The sequence below is a fragment of the Pinus tabuliformis genome, chromosome J (assembly GCF_031772625.1).
Source record: "Pinus tabuliformis cultivar Carrire ecotype Pingquan chromosome J, CPIR1, whole genome shotgun sequence".
Classification (NCBI taxonomy): domain Eukaryota; kingdom Viridiplantae; phylum Streptophyta; class Pinopsida; order Pinales; family Pinaceae; genus Pinus; species Pinus tabuliformis.
The window spans coordinates 286,391,049-286,405,559 of record NC_142295.1 but is presented as its reverse complement, the minus strand read 5'-3'; the positions used below and the strand labels follow the sequence as shown (position 1 = coordinate 286,405,559).

The window sequence follows — 14,511 nt, the reverse complement described above, 5'->3', positions numbered from 1 at the left end:
AGGTCCAAAACCAAAATTTTTCGGGGCAGACCCCATAGAGTAGGGTTACTTGCACCCCTCAAACTTTCTGTGACCCCCCTGCTACGCAATCGGCATAATGAAGGGGGGGCTCCGCCCCCCCAACCCCCCGGTTCACTATGTGGGCTAGTTGTGGAAGGAATATAACATAATCCAACATTCTCCCACTTGTTGTTTTCTTTCCATAGGGGGCCACAAGAGAGCTTATTCATTTATCCAGCCCTGCAAGTCCCATTGTTTCTCTACACCAAGAGAACTTCTCAGAGCTCACAGATTTTGTTAATGCATCTGCAGTATTCTTCAAAGTGTCCACCTTTACCAACAACACCTTTTTTGTCTTCTATCATATCCCTCACAAAGTGATACTGAACATCAATGTGCTTTGTCTTTGAATGATATGCAAGGTTCTTTGCAAAGAAAATTGCATTTTGGTTGTCACAGTCTATCCTTATAGTTCCCTGTACTAACCCCATACTTGAACACAATCTCTGCAACCAAATTGCTTCCTTGCTTGCATGAGTGGCTGCCATGTATTCTTCCTTTGTAGTCGATAGTGCTACTACAGATTGTTTCTTATTCATCCAACTGACTGCACCTCCAAATAGGTTAAACACATACCCACTTGTAGATCTTCTCTGATCCAGATCTCTAGCCCGGTCTGCATCAACAAAGCCACGAATATCCAACACTCTGTCTAATCTTGGTCTTCCTTGGCAGCACAAACCATAATCACTAGTGCCACACAAATACCTGAAAACCCTCTTCACTGCTGTCTAATGCTCCTTTCTTGGTTTTGACATAAACCTGCTCAATACTCCCACTGCATGTGCAATGTCTGGTCTAGTACAAACCATTGCATACATCAGGCTACTGACTGCACTTTCATATGGAACATGGGACATGTCCTTTTCCTATTCTTGTGTCTTGGAACACTGTTCAACAGATAACTTTACACCTACAGGAATAAGAACCTTCACTGGTCTACTATTCTGCATATTAAACCTCTGCAGTATTGTCTCGACATACTTCCTCTAGTTTAACCAGAGCTTCCTCTTTTCTCGATCTCTTTTAATTTACATGCCCAAAATATAGTTTGCACCACTAAGATATTTCATGTCGAATTTGGAGGACAATTGGATCTTCAAATCCTGGATAATTTCTTTGTCATTTCCAACCAGCAACATATCATCCACATACAAGACCAGATAACTAACACGGTCACCAATTAATTTAAAATACACACAGTGATCTGCTTTGCTTCTGGTGAAGCCAAGTCCCCGTATAAATGTATCAAATTTCTAATACCACATCCTTGGTGATTTTTTTAACCCATACAGAGACTTCTTTAACTTGCATACCAGTTCTTTCTTACCCTTCACTACAAAACCTTTAGGTTGCTTCATGTAGATCTCCTCTTGTAGATCCCTGTGAAGAAATGTTGTCTTCACATCCATCTGTTCTACCTCAAAATCAAAAGCAGCAACAACAGATAACAGTAATCTAATAGAAGTTACCTTGGCAACAGGAGAAAAAATATCACCAAAATCAATTCCCGGCACCTGGGAATAACCTTTTGCTACCAATCGAGCTTTGTATTTCTCCACCTTTCCTACTGCATTTGTCTTCTTCTTGAACACCCATTTGCTGCCAATGGGTTTCCTTCTAGTCGACAACTCCACCAGATCCCAAGCCTCATTTTTGTGTAAAGATGCCATTTCATCAACCATGGCCTCTTTCCATAGTTTTCCATCCTCCGAATCTACTGCTTCCTTCACAGTTCTGGGATCATCATCAGCAATATATAAAGCAAAATTTGAACAGAAAGAAGATGGACTCTACCTTTCTAGCTACCTTCTTTCTTGAATTGATCTTCCTACACCCGAAGTTTGTGGCTCTTAATCTTCTGATTCCTCCTCTATTGTTGAGTTTAATTCTTCCTCCTTTAGCTCAAACTCTATCTTCTCAGGTTCCTTTGGTTGGAATTCATGTTTAATAACATCTTTGACCTCTCTGAACACCGCATCTCAGCTGTACACAACCTTCCTTGTTACTGGATTCCAAAACTTATAACCCTTTAAACCATCCTTATACCCAATAAATATGCACTTTTCCGATTTACTATCCAACTTTGTTATTTTCTCCATTGGAACATGTACATATGCATCACATCTAAATACCCTTAGATGTGAAAGAGAGGGTTTCTTACCAGTCCATACCTCTTGTGGAGTCTTATCCTCCAATGCTGATGAAGGTGACCCATTGACCAGGTAACATGTAGTCTCCACCGCCTCTGCCCAGAATTCATGTCATAACCCGGCAACACTGAGCATGCTTCTTGCCCTTTCTATCAATGTCTTGTTCATTCTTTCTGCAACTCTATTTTGCTGAGGTGTATATGGAGTAGTCTTCTGTCGTGTTATACCACTCTTCTTATAGAATTCTTCAAATTCCTTACTGCAAAACTCTACACCGTTATCTATTCTCAGCACCTTTATCTTATTTTCTGTCTGGGTTTCCACCAAAGCCTTAAATTCTTTAAACTTGTCAAAGACTTTAGATTTCTTCTTAAAGAAATATATCCATGTATTCCCTGAGAAGTCATCTATAAATGATACATAGTACACAGACTTACCCAGTGATGGAACCTTCATAGGTCCAAACACATCACTATGCACAAGCTCTATTATTTGTTTCGCCCTCTTACCACCAGAGGGGAAACCCACCCGATTCTACTTCCCATATACACAATTTTCACAAAAATCAAAATCCAGAGAGCTATTACTCATATCTTCTACCATACCTTTACCATGAAGTATTCAAAGGCCCTTCTCTCCAATATGTCCAAGCCTTTAATGCCACAACATGGTCTTCTCTCCAGAGACCACTAGATTTTCTGCTCCACTCTCAAGAACCACAGAACCGTTGCACCCATCAACAACCATGCTATCTTGCAGCTTGTACAGAGTACCAATCCAAACTCCCCACATTAATACTAGTGCTCCTCGAACCATCTTGCAGGTGTCCTTCTCGAACACTATTTTTACACTTGCATCATCCAACTTGCTTACAGAAATCAGATTACTGGCCAATGCAGGAATATGCAGAACACCCGGAAGTGTTCTAACCCTTCCACCTTGCAACTTCAACTTTACTTTTCCGCGACCAACGATTCTAGCCTTCCTATCATCTCCTAAGAAGACATCACCACCATCGTAATTCTCTTACTCGCATAACCACTCTCTATGGGGAGTGAAGTGAAAAGATGCACCTGAGTCAATCAACCATGCCTCATGATCCACATGTGTACTTGATGAAGCCAATTACACATCCCCACCTTCATCTGAGGTGGTTTTCGCCTCTACAGAAGGGGCATCATCAGATCCCTTTCCTTTATCAGGAGCTTTAGATTTACAGTCCCTTTTGTAGTGCCCTTCCTTTCCACATTTCTAGTACACCACCTTTACAGGTTTTCCTAGAGATTTAGATCTCCCTTTAGATTTAGATCTCCCACTCGATGAATTATTTTTGTTTCTGTTTTGGGACCGTCCCCATATAGACAAGGCATCACCATTTCGGCTCTCCATATTTTCTGTCTCATCTCCTCCGTCAGCAAGGATGAGACTATTTCATCAAACTGCAAGGCAGTTGTATTGCTACCTATTGCAATAACCAGACTATCCCATGAATCTGGTGGAGAACAAAACAAACTGATGCACTTATCTTCATCTGAAATTTTAATATCAACAAATTCTAGTTGACTTACCACAATATTAAATGCATTCAGATGCTCTGTCACCGAGTCTCCATCTTTCATCCTCAGGTTATACAGTTTTTTTCGCAGGAACGGTTTATTCACCAAAGACTTAGATTGGTACAAAGTCCCTAACTTGTCCCACAATTCCTTCGCTATGGCTTCCCCTGATACATTTATCAATACTGAATATGAGACACATAATCGTATTGTGCTCTTTGCCTTCCGATCCAACTTCTTCCATTCTTCATCGGACACTCCTGTTGGTTTAGTAATTGGATCTACCGCGATCCACTGATCCTTATCCACCAACAAATCCTCCATCTTGAGTTTCCACAACTCAAAACTCTGACCATTAAATTTCTCGATCTTTATCTTTCTACTGCTCGCCATCTTCTTTCACCACCAAAATCGATCTCTTAGATCTCCCATTGAACAGGGTCTACCACAGGCCCGAGAAAAACCCCTCAGCAACAAAGGCATCCCCTTGAAGCCAAAATGGCTCTGATACCAAATGCAGGTCTTAACCCCATACAGAAATTACCTGGATACAAATTATAAAACACAGAAAATAAACAATGAGAGAGCGTAACACATAAAACACATATACACAGAGATTTTCCCCTGGATCCCAAAACTGAGACTACCAACTTGATTTTTCATTATGTTTCTTTCAATGTTACAATACATATTTATACATGCCAAAGCATCCAATACCATGGATCGAAAACCATCGCGTCCAAAACCATGGACTGAAAACCATCGCGTCCAAAACCATGTGCGAATATCATGCACAAAACCATAGGTGGGTCTGCCCAATCTAACATAGGGTCCAAAACCAAAATTTTCCGGGGCACTGCCGAACCCCATAGAGTGGAGTTAGCTGCACCTCTCAAACCCCCTGTGACCCCCCGCTACGCAATTGGCACAACAAACGGGGGGCTCCACCCCCCCTCTGCCTATCTGTCATCACTTTCCACCTTTAGATTATATGTTAGAAGATTGAAAGATGTTAAGTCATTCGATCATCACAAGTGAAAGTAGTTGGAAGGAACGGTCTCAGATCTTCATAACCTACCGAGCATAGCTTCTTTGCTTCGTGTTTCAAGCTTTAGGGTTTTTGAATATAGAGTCTGTCATGTACGAACACGTATTTCATGTGAAAACATCATCTCTGACCTCCCCGATGATTTCAATATCATCCTCCAACCGATAAACAAGGTCTCATGTCTCGACAAAGCTCTGCGGTAAGGGAATAAGTGGCTCAAAACATTTCTCTCGCCAACCATTCACTCAGAGATTCCATTACTCTCAAAGTTTGCTAAATAATTGCCGAGGAGCCGTCATTGCCACCATTTCTCTTAAAATTGGTTGAATAATGGTCAAGGAGGGCGTTCTCAAGGAATGTAATCTAATTGGGTCTGAGTACTGACATTGTTTATTTTTCAATAAACCGGGGAATTTGCCTGAGGTTTACTTGTTTTTGTCACACTTCTTCAAAAGAAGGCCAATGTCACTTGTTGAATAGGCCTACAGTCAATGCCCTGCCCACAAGCATAGTCCAAATTTTCTTTCAGAGATTTTTCATCAACATTGGGGTTAGCAATGCTCCAAACTTTCCTTGTAGGAGGAGCTACAACAGGACGGCCAACAGGGTGTGGAGCAGCAAGAGATGGATCTGCACTTTGCCTCATTTATAGTTTCAATTAGAAATAACAACTATAGACTAATTGCAAATGATAACTATCTCATACTGCCTATCCTTCATAACAAACCACAATCATGACCAATATAGTAAGGCATTTATGTACAAAGTCTGAGAAGGGTTGAACTCCCAGTCCAGACCAAGCAAAAATAGTAGGAATTCCCCTACCCAAGATCGCATCATGCCCACATCATAAGCCATTGTCATATCCATTTTGAAGAGCCCAAAATTGCGCTCCATCAGATGGGGGTGCAGATGTAGAAAGTATGGCCATAGAGTGAGGTGTAGATGCCCTAATTTGCTGATCAAGTGAAGCCTCAATAAGGGCAGTGTGTAAATTCTTCAATGCAGGAAGGAGCTGAGAAACCAAAACCTTATCTGCACTGAACATCACCTCGTTCCCCATTGAGATCCCAATGATATCAGTGGCAAGAACAAAAGGAAAATGTTGTTCTTAACCTAATTCTATGCTACAGCCAGTTGGTTCAGAGATGGGATTTGGTCATTACTAAAACCTACAAGCAACCCAAATCCTGTGTTAGCAAAGGATTGAAGAATTGCAGGATCAATATATATATATATATATATATATATATATCTTGATCTTATTGAATGTGGTTGCTTATATGCAGGTCTTTGTGGTGGCTCCCAAAGTTACTGCCATTTTCCAAATTCATTTTGCAATTCCAATGGTAGGGGTGGTTCTCAACAACATCAACATGTGTTTATATGCTTAAACTAAGGCTTTTCAATTCAATCGCTGTCGCCCCAAGATTGTGCCTATGGAATAAAATACTAAAATGTTGCCATACAAGGTGAAAAGGTGGGAAAATATGGATACGGTAAGAAGGTTCTGAGAACATGACACTTCTTCTTATCAAAGTGATTAGACTGAGTTGATATAGATTCACCTTGATGTAGGGAAAAAATTGCAATCGTCTTGTTCCCATAATATTCCCTTTGCAAACATCATCCAATATGTAGACACAAATATCTCTTGGGAAAATATCAATCAAGATATGGATCATTTATGGTTCCACTATTTATTATATTACTTCATGTTTCTTTCTCTTCCATTTAAAATAGGGTAACAAAGTGTGTATACTTTCCCTGTATCCATGCTTGGCCAAAAACACAAATAATGTAGTCTTTCTACATAGCATTTTATTACAATTACCCCAATATTCAAGGAGTTTATAGAACACCCACCCTATGCACTTCTTCCAATGCAGTACAACTATTTAAAAGCATGTTTAGTGTACAACTATTTCAAACCTAAGAATATATGGATCATATCCTGCAATTCTTCAAGCCTTTGCTAACATAGGAATTAGGTTACTTGTAGGTATTATTAATGACCAAATCCCATCTCTGAACTAGCTAGCTATAACACAAAATTGAGTTATGAACAACATTGTTCCTTTTGTTCTTTCCATTGGTATCATTGGCATATCAGTGGGGAACGAGGTTTTGTTCAGTGGATATAGGGTTATGATTTCTCAACACCTTGCTACATTACAAAACTTTCACACTGCACTTGTTGAGTTGGCACTGCAGTTGGAGTTGCAAGTCTCATAGCACAGGGACAAGAAATGATATTCCAAACTGCAGTGCCAACTCAAATTCATGCATCGATGTCAGGATCCATGTTTGAGGAAAGATCCCAAATTCTCAAGAGACGAACCAACCAAGCCAGGTTATAATAGTAGCTGCAACCACATGAATGCGATCATCAGAAGTATAATTTCCCTCCAAATTTTCTTGGAATAAATAAACTGCTTGTCAAGATAATATACTTACGAAGGGAACAAAGAACCTAGAAATCTTGTTAGAAATTTTTTGCACAAGTTCTGTAACCATCTAGGCAGCCTCTACAAGTTGTAAAATTTGAGATAATGCAGTTTCTAAATGCACATGCATGACTTTAATAAGAAAAAATCCATTCTCATTCATGGTTCTTCCTATGACCTTATCCCCATACCTCTTTGCAACAAGACTGGCCTCACCTGTGATCATGCTCTCATTAACATGGCTCCGACCTCTAATCACAATCCCATCTTTTGGAACCTTAGCACCTGGAACAACCCTAATAATTTCATTACATTGGATAAGTTGACTGCCTATCTCCATCTCTGAGGTCACATTCCCATCATCATCTAAAGTTAACAACATTATAGTATTAGGTGCAAGGTCCCTAAATTTTGTAATAGCATCTGAGGTCTTTCCCTTTTCAAGAAATTCCAAATATTTCTCGAAAAGAATAAAAGAGATTAGTAGTGCACTAATTCAAAGACATCCTACCCCTTGAAAGCATTAGAAGTGAGTAATTTTAAAAGAGTATAGACTGAGTAGAAATAAGCAGCATTGGTTCCCAAGGCAATCAACACATCTATGTTTGCTGAGCCTCTGTGTAACGCATGATATGCACCAACATAAAACATGTGATCTATGATAAATTGTAAGGGAGTATAGAGAACCCATCTTAGTATGTTATCAAGGGTCAGCTTGTTAACTAATTTTAGGTCCGCCCATGGAGATATCATTGGAAAAACCATTGATAAAAAGAATACATGAACTGAGAAAACACAACTCCAAAGAAAGTATTTCTTGTAACATTTAATTTCATCTTGTCTGTCACAATCTCTTATTCCTAGAGGACTGCATAGGCATGTTCTGTAATAATTTGGTTCTAGGCCTATCTGTTGAATGCGCTGTATTATTGACTTTGGGCCTGTTAGATTTGGGTCATATGATACACACATTGTCTAAATTTGAATCCATTTCAGCAGGGTTGACACCAACTAAGCACTATAGAGAAATCTCAATCAAATTTTCTTCTTTGTTGAAATTTACTCCTTCCAATATTAAATGAAATTTATTGGTCTCATCTCTTGCATTGGTTAGGTCAGACTCAAACCCTGCATCTCTACCTTCTTGAATTATTTGAGCAATATTTCCCTGCTTGGGACCATAGTGCACCTTTGCTTCTTCTAGGGCAAGAGAAACAACTACTTTCTTGACTCCTCAGATTTTCCCAAGTGCAATTTCAATATATTATGAGAAACTTGTGCAATTCATTCTCCTGATTCTTATACAACATATTGCCATGGTACTATCCTCAATGTCATCCTCTGTTAGTTTTACCTCAAACCCTACATCTTCTATTGCTTCTTTAATGGAATTTTTTTGCATAACATTCAAACTAAACAATTACACCATATAGGAGTACAACCTTTTCTATGCAAATTTAAGACTCAAGGGAAAGGGATCGTGGCAGAGCCTCTATTTAGCAGGATTGGGCATTGAATCATATACCATTGAAATTTTGTATTCATCTTACTTTCTACACCTAGAAACATCTTACTTCCTACACATGGCAGTTATGTAGATACAGGATGAACTATGAAGCAATATAATATTGGGCTCCTATACATGATTCTATGAAAATGGCAGGGGGAATATGTTGTGTTCCTAGTTCCTTACTAGATCTTGATTCTGTATTAGTACAAAATTAAAATGAATACTGCTGTCCCTATATATGATTATGTGAAAATGGTAAGGGAAATCTATTGTGGTCCTAGTTCCTTACTAGATCTTCATTCTATATTACTACAAAATTAGAATGAATAGACCATAGAATTTGCAAATATAGGTCTTGTAGACTTCTAACAGTAAAAAATAAGGAATATTTATTGGCATGGGTAAATTATTGTCTTCTAGGTTGAGAAGGAAAATCAGTTTTACATCAATGAAGGCTTCCCTGTAGAATACTAAAACTTTGTTTTGAATAAGAGCCACAATTGTATCTTTAATCCTGGGAATGCCTTTGAGAGCTTTTTGTATGGCTCCTGCATAAGAAGCACATTCCATACCTCTCAACTTGAATGTCGCCTTCCTCACATCCAAAGCATCTATGTCTGCTCGTGAAGCCCAAGAAGCATAGCTTAGAACACACATGGATGAGTGTTAGTGTCAATCAATCATGCATGTCACTAGTGATCAAATATGCTTTTACCAAGTTTTGTTAGCAGTCTCAAGTCAAATTTTATCATGTCACTAGGTTTTCAGAATAAAATTTGGTCACTGGCTAGTGTGTCTAGGTCTATTGCTACTCCTTCAAGATTTTCATGTTCTGGTCACTTCCATCACTCACTTGGATGTGCCATGATTAAAAAAATAATCATCATCATCTTAGTCATGTCACCATGGTCTTCATTCAACTCAGTGTCTCCAATAGGCCATTAGGGTTAGAGTCATCAAAACTATCATTTCATTCAATAAACCGGGCAATGAAGGAGTAGTGGCAGGTTTTGATCAAAGAGTTATGTTTCTCAGTGTAATTCACTTTAAAATGATGTAATAAGTTATGTTTCAAAGCTGCATGTAAAATTTCCAAGTTACATAGTTTTATCAAAAGAAATATGAAAATTATGGCTGGCCACCCTACCATTATAAAGTTGAGTTCTATAGCCTATAAATACCACTTCATTCCACCTCTCACCCTTATGTTCATTGCCAAATAAGCTCTCATCCAAGAAAAGACAGTTTCTTAACATTTTCAGAGGTAAAAACACTCCCAAGGGTCATCAGAACCATTTCGTTGTGTTTTCGTAGCGTTTTCCTTGCATTTCGCTGCGTTTTCTAGAACCATTCATTGCTTTTTCTCATTTTCATTGCGTTTTGTTGTAATTTCGATGTGTTTTCTTGTTTCAAGCCCTAATACTGGTTTTGAAAGGTTTTTTAAGAAAATGCAAGTATCTATTAACCTCTTGCAAGTAAATTGAACCCTCCTCGTCTCTCTATAGCCTTGTTTCATTTGATTTCATGATGCAAAACCTATTTTGCTACCTTCGCTGCGTTTCTCTCTATTTCATTAGTTGACTATGTTTTAATTCCCTAGACCATACCCTCTGCTCATTTTATCTCATTCCACTTCCTAGGGTTCCCTAACACCCCTGCCCACCTCCCTAAATTTTCTGACCCCTCTTCCCCTTCCCTAAACCCTCCATCTCATCACATCTTTCCAATTTCCTATTTTCCTAACTAGGATTTCACTTACAAAACAGTCAAATGGAGGAGGAGAAGAAAACCTATAACAAAGGAGGTAAAATCTTGAGGTATGAACCACTAAAAACTGAGGAGCTGATCTCTTCCCCATTGTCCAAGCAGTGCTTTGAGAATGCAGAATGTTAAATAGGGTTTTGTGAGTTGGTTGAAAGGGTCAAATACCATGATAAATTGATTAGTCTGTTTGCCACTCATTTGAGGAGGGATAAGGTTATTATTGCAGGTGTCAAATTCACTATTTCAACAGAGATCATAGCAATAGCCACAGGGATACCTAATAATGGAGAAAAATGGCTTAAGAACTTAGATTTGGTCCTGCAAAACTTGCAACCCTTCATCAAAATCCACTATAGACAAACCATTAAGAAAGTTTTTCCTTTTACATAGCTCCTTGACAAATTTTCTCCATTGATGAAGGTCATAATGAAATACTTTACATGTGAAGACAGATTCTCAAGGTTTTGCAAATACCATGTCAAATTACTCATGCATTTCAATGGAGTAAAGCCACTAAACCTAGCATATTACCTATATAAAAGTCTGGCTAAGATGGCAGAAAAGGTGCAACATAGGTAGAGTGACCATGAAAAGAGCCTTTTCCACCATGCCCTCATCAAGATTATTGTACTGCATCAGTTGACTCAGAATAATATCACTTGGGAAACTTTCATTCAATCAGATGTTTTATTGTCTTCTACTAGTCAACCAGCAAGCCCAAGTACATCATCAGCCCCACCTAAGCATGTGAAAGGTAGTTCTTCAAAGAGAACTTTAGTTGAGAAGATATCTAGGCCTGAAGTAACTTAGACTTATCAAAAGGGAAAGAGGCTTGTGTTTACTCCACATCATGTGGAAGGGGCCAAGCTCACATCAGCAACATCTACAAAACATGGATTACAATCATAGCATGAGGAAACTTGTCATCTTGACATTGACATGGTTGACTTGGAGGCTAGTAAGGAGGATAAAACAATGGAGTAGGTCATAAAGGAGAAAGATGTCGAGATAGAAAATCTCAAGGACAGTTTATCAAAGGCAAACTTCATGATTTCATTTCTAGAGAAGGAAAATCAACAATTGAAGGTAAAGCAACTACTTTTGGAAAAGTATGGGGTTGATGTTGGTAAAGAGGATGTCAAGGGAAAGGCAGTGATGGATGCAGAAGTTTCAGAGGAACATTAAGAGAAAGTAACAAGGAAAATGCCAAGGACCAAAGGCCTCAAAAGATCACTTCAATAACAAAGAGAGTAGATGACTTCTGTTGACCTAATTGAAGCAAAAATAAATGAAGATAGGGAATTTTGGCTTGACAAGGTAAATTGTCACTTGGATAAGCTTCTAAGGAGGGTTAACAGAGACAAAAGATTGTATAAACACATGGCTTCCCATTATTACACAACAAACATTATTTCTAGGGTTAAGATCAAGCAATTGAAGGAGAAGCTCAATGAAACCCTAATCAAGAAAAAAGGGAAGGAAAAGTTAGATTTTCTTGTTGATGCCTCCCTCATAGCATAAAATACCACTTGGTGACCTCACATACCAATTTTGAAGAGTTTTGGAGGAAATTTAGTTTTTTGATAATTTTTGCATATTTTAGCACAATCATAGAGGAGAAAACGCAACATCCCCCATGCTGCACTTTAGTTGGGGAACTCCAAATGAAGTTTGGTTTGCATTTCTAGATTCCTCATGGTCCATACATCATTTTTTCCTTGAGGGGAACATACTTTTGACAAATTTTAACAGGTGAAAAAGTAAAAAAACCATAAAAAACCACCTTTCTGCCACCCTGATGGAGGCCACAGTGCGTTTTCCATAGTACTTGTGGGAGAATGCATTTTTGATGGGCTAGGAGTAACCTTTTTGAGCTCTTAAAGAGTCCATTTTGTAGCGGTCATCCTCAGCGTTCCAATGAGCTATGAAGGTCTGGATTTGGACTTCAGGAAGGCCTTCAAAGACTACTTTTTCCAATTTCATTGCGTTTTCTCATAAATTCGTTGCGTTTTTGTTTGTGGTAGTTTTTATCCAGTTTGGTCAGTTGGATTCAGATTTCTATGATGTAATTAATTAATCCTAGTGTAAATATGATGTAATAGTGGGTAATTAGTCTTGTTAAAGTTGTTTTGATGTAAATTTAGCCTCATTTATGAGAGTGGTTGGAGTCAAGGTTAACTGGAGGAGTTGTTTTAACCTCCCTAGTCCTTAGGGTTTTGGTTGGAACACCTCATGGAGTAGTTCCTATGCTCATGGATTCGACCTATGAGAGAAAGAATATGTTGTTTTCATCTTTATGTATCATTTTCTCAGTCATAGAACAGGTTGGACATCAGAGGGGAGAACTATTATATCTTGTAGTTGAACATTTTTAGGAAATCAAAGGATGCAGTTTGCAGCTATTATCTAGGAATTCATGTGCAGTAAGTTTGTGATGTTTTTTTTCTCTGTTATAGCTTTATATGAAATATATTCACCTTATCTTTCCATTCATAAATTCTTCAGTGGTTTTCCTAAAAGTTTATAAACAAAATTCTTTGCATGAAGCTCTTTTTTAATGGGAATATTATTATGTGTTAATTTCCTTCATGTTTAATGAATTCATGTGCTCATACTAATTAAGACCCTTCTGCATCTTTCAAACACCACACTACATCGACAAACCCTAAATTTGTCATAGAATTATCGCTACCTTGCTCCTCCATATCTTTGTTGCTGTAACCATTTGATCCTTTGACCTAGAAACCTGGTTTTCATCACTTATCCAACATCAAAACTCTAAAACTTTCAAGACCTACCTGATCCTAGCATACCTAGCCTAAAATATATTCCTTTTCTAGACAATTCATTGGTTGTGATCATAGAGAGATCCCTCTCTAGTTTGGTAGGGTTAGCTACCAAACTGAAAACTTGTTCTATGGTTACCTTCGTCGATCTCCTCTCGGCCTCGGACATTGTGGAGGATAACAATGAGGACGATAAAAAGGGAGTTTTCAAGTCATTCTTGCGTTTTGCCTTCGATTTCTCCCTCTCCAGCATTGTGATATCTATTACTCGACTTAACATTGTGATATCTATACCTTCATAGATAGTGATGTAGTAATTAATTCATGGCCCGTCAAGCCATGCCTTCCTGTTTATGTAGTGACTAATATAATGTTTGAGAAAAATTTACAACATTTTGTTATTATTGTTCCATTTAGGAGATTAAGGGTTTGAGAAAACATTGAAGATGGATGTAAACCACCAAAATCTGTTTTCATTCTCTGCTCCTAACTGAATTTATTGAATTTGTTTTAGAAATATCTCTTTGAATAGGAAATTAGGTTACATCATAATGGATCCCTTAGTGGTAATATAGTTTGGATTAAAAATGTTCTTTGACAACTTCTATGTTTGGGGAACTATGGAGGCTTGAGCCATTGCCAGAGGAGAGGAAGACCAAATGGTGCAGAGAGATGGATTGGCTTCTTTCCCCTGCTAATTACATAGTGGAGCTTGTTCCAGCAAGGCAAAATTATTCAAATGGAGGGAGCATTGGGGTAATGGGCATAACTATTTAATGCTTACATCATCTAATTGACATAGAAAATATTGTGAAAAGCTACATATAGGATTTATATCTCATGTACTTGTAGTACATTGTTTGGGTTGGAGGAAGGTTGTTTTGATGCAATGATAGTTTAGCATGTTTTTTCCATATTTGCATTGGTTGGTATGGGGACCTTCTTGATGTAATGATGGCATAACATGTATTTTGGTATTTTATAGATAATATATGTAACTGCTTAGTGAATATGGACAGTTATAGTCCTTAATATTTCTCATCATGGATATGTATATGGAAATAATTTAAAATGGAAAACGGATGATTAGAAAAAAAATATGGAAGTAAATTAGCTGTAGAGACACCACAACTTAAAACACAAACTTTGTCAAGATGTTCCTTGGGATTAATTTTGGCAATACAATT

The 14,511-nt window shown here is 38.2% G+C and overlaps 1 pseudogene; it reads right to left on the bottom strand.

The window, feature by feature from the left end:
• Window positions 1-6,984: 6,984 nt before the first annotated feature.
• Window positions 6,985-9,431, bottom strand: LOC149226899 (copper-transporting ATPase HMA4-like; annotated as a pseudogene).
• Between the last annotated feature and the right edge of the window lie 5,080 nt (window positions 9,432-14,511).